Source organism: Salvelinus sp. IW2-2015, unplaced genomic scaffold (assembly GCF_002910315.2).
Source record: "Salvelinus sp. IW2-2015 unplaced genomic scaffold, ASM291031v2 Un_scaffold2215, whole genome shotgun sequence".
NCBI classification, from domain to species: Eukaryota; Metazoa; Chordata; class Actinopteri; order Salmoniformes; family Salmonidae; genus Salvelinus; species Salvelinus sp. IW2-2015.
In genome coordinates this window covers 56,429-59,863 of record NW_019943545.1, presented here as the reverse complement: position 1 = coordinate 59,863, position 3,435 = coordinate 56,429, and the positions used below count along the sequence as shown (strand labels likewise).

The following is a 3,435-nucleotide window of genomic DNA, read 5'->3' as shown; positions in this document are numbered from 1 at the left end:
GTGGCACTACTATAGACCAGAGCCCTATTCCCTATATAGTGCACTACATAGACCAGAGCCCTATTCCCTATATAGTGTACTACTATAGACCAGCCCTATTCCTATATAGTGTACTACTATGACCAGCCCTATTTCCCTAATAGTGCACTACTTTAGACAGAGCCCTACCCCTATATAGTGTTACTACTATAGACCAGAGCCCTATTCCCTATATAGGTGCACTACTATAGACCAGAGCCCTATTCCCTATATAGGGTACTTACTATAGACCAGAGCCTTACCCCTATATAGTGCACTACTATAAGACCAGGCCCTATTCCCTATATAGTGTACTACTATAGCCAGACCCTATTCCTAGATAGTTGCACTACTATAGACCAGCAGCCCTATTCCCTATATAGTGCTCTACTTTGACTCAGAGCCCTATTTCCCTAGATAGTCGCACTACTTTCGATCAGAGCCCTATTCCCTATTATAGTGACTACTTTCGATCAGAGCCCTATTCCCTATATAGTGTACTACTATAGACCAGAGCCCTATTCCCTATATAGTGGTACTACTATAGACCAGAGCCCTATCCTATATAGTGCACTACTTTAGACCAGAAGCCCTATTCCCTATATAGTGTTACTACTTTTAGACCAGAGCCTATTCCCTATATAGTGTACTACTTATAACCAGAGCCCTATTCCCTATATAGTGTACTTCTTTCGATCAGAGCCCTATTCCCCTAGATAGTGCACTACTATAGATCAGAGCCCTATTCCCTATATAGTACACTACTATTAGACCAGAGCCCTATTCCTTATATAGATGTACTACTATAGACCAGAGCCTATTCCCTATATAGTGTACCTTCTTTTCGATCAGAGCCCTATTCCCTAGATAGTGCACTACTATAGATCAGAGCCCTATTCCCTATATAGATCACTACTTTAGACCAGAGCCTACCCCTATATAGTGTACTACTATAGACCAGAGCCCTATTCCCTATATAGTGTACTACTTTAGATCAGAGCCCTATTCCCTATATAGTTACACTACTTTAGACCAGAGCCCTACCCCTATATAGTGTACTACTATAGACCAGAGCCCTATTCCCTATATAGTGCACTACTTTAGACCAGAGCCCTATTCCCTATATATAGTGTACTACTATAGACCAGAGCCCTATTCCCTATATAGTGTACTACTATAGACAGAGCCCTATTCCCTAGTTAGTCACTACATAGACCAGAGCCCTATTCCCTATATAGTGCACTACTATGACCAGAGCCCTATTCCCTTAGATAGTGTATCTTACTATAGATCAGAGCCCTATTCCCTAGATAGTGTACTACTCATAGATCAGAGCCCTATTCCCTAGATAGTGTACTACTATAGATCAGAGCCCCTATTCCCTAGATAGTGTACTACTATAGACAGAGGCCCTATTCCCTGATAGTTGGTACTACTAGATAGACCTAGAAGCCTATTCCCTAGATTTGTACTATTTGGGCTGCCCAGAGCTTTGGCAGATCAGATGTCCCTGCATTATATTCACAGGCTCTTCTGATACCGTTTCCAGACACCAATTCTCTTGCTCCTTTTCCTCTCCTGTCCATCTCTCTCTCTGCCTCTCTCTCTGCCCTTGCCAACAAGGTATAACATCTGTTGAAGTGCCCTTGAGCAAGGTACTACCCTCATTTGTTTCCAGAGATCCGTACTACTACATAAAACAACGTGTTTCACTGCACCTGTCTGGTGTATGTCACAATAAAACACACACATATAATATAATATATATATATACACATATATACACACCACACTATATATTTTTTTATATCTAATCCAGCCTAGTTTATTTCTATTTTATTCCATAAGAGCAACCCAAATAAAACAAGAAGATATGAAACTATAATCAGCTTGTACTCGGAGACGAGGAGCTCACCACCTCAACGTCAACAATTCAGGATTTGTGATCTTGTGACCTAAGCTGACATTAGTAGGATTTCACAGTCCGTTGGATGCTACAGGGTTAACAAGTGAGATCAGTGTTTTCTAGCAGGGATCTTACTTTGTCTAAGGCTGAAATAGCACCCTTTCCCTAACCAGTGCTCCTTAGTGATTGTCGTGGTAACCCACTCAGTTAGAGCAGGTTAGCATACACCCCCCTGCCCACCTGCCCCCCCCCCCCCCCCCCATCACAGTTAAAATTCCCTGCTGATTGCAGAAATCCTCTAGCCGAGAATTCAGAAAAAATATGTTTTGTGGAAAGTTCAGGGATGATAATATTCATAATTAAAGGCCCATAAGCATAGTACTCACCTATACTGGTGGGGAAGATATCCTCATTGTTGATCTGGACCTCGATCCAGTCCATCAGCAGATTCATGTACTTGGGAGCAGGTAGAGCCGTTGGTTTCTTATACTTGTGATCGTCCTGCCATCGGTACTCATACCTAGGACCCCCGGACATGACCGGACAACTCTTCTCCGTGCAGAACTCACACACCGTCCCGTAGATGAGGTTGATTCGGTTGAAGAAGTCCACCACGTGTACTGCCACCCAGTCGTTCAGATCCTCCCCGTGGGGCAAAGCAACCGCCGCCCTCAGGTCAACCCCGGAGCTCAGCGACGCCTGGGCCTTCTTATGCAGCTCGAAACGCTGCGTTCCCGGCTCAAACTTACGCTTGGGGCGGAAGGTCTTGTCCTTGTTGAAGACCTGCTTCAGGGCGATGGACATGTTGCCTAGGATGGGGGCTTGGGGGCGAGGACCGTGGCGAGAGGGGAGAGGGGGAGCAGAGAGGAGGGGAACAGCGGAGGTTTGTCAGCAGACCGTGTTGCGGGGGGAGGGACCCCTGGGAGGAATCGACGGTACCAATAGTCACTTCTGGAGGAGCAGGTAGAGGAGGAGTAGACAAAGAAGTGGGGGTTTCCTGTGAACAAAACACAAAAAATACAATGTTTAAAAGACATCTCTAAATTTGTGAACATTTCCTTCGCACCTGGAAAAGTTATATTCTGATGTGCGAGTGCTTTTCACATCCAAAACACATTCCAAAAAAAACAAACAAGCAAAGACAAATGTTTAAAAGGCATACTGTCAAGTGGATCTCCCACTAATCTAAACTCCTAATCCACTGAATGTGGGAATCAGACAACACAACAGAACAGGGAGTTTCCTTTACTAAGCTGATAATATCGTGTTTAGACAGGTTAGTTGTGAAATGTGAAAGGTTCCATTACTTTCCTTTGAGTCGTGACTTTTGATAGCATCATTCTGGCAGTGTATCAGGGAACGTATTAAAGGTCTCTCTTTCTCTCTTTATCAGTGAACGTATTAAAGCTATCTTACGGAATAGGACTCTGGTAAAGAGTAATACATTATATCGGGAATAGGACTCTGGTAAAGAGTAATACATTATATCGGGAATAGGACTCTGGTAAAGA

At 43.8% G+C, this 3,435-nt stretch overlaps 1 pseudogene; it reads right to left on the bottom strand.

Moving 5' to 3' along the window:
- Positions 1–2,131: 2,131 nt before the first annotated feature.
- LOC112073302 (uncharacterized) overlaps positions 2,132–3,435 on the bottom strand; it is a 23,942-nt pseudogene continuing 22,638 nt past the window's right edge.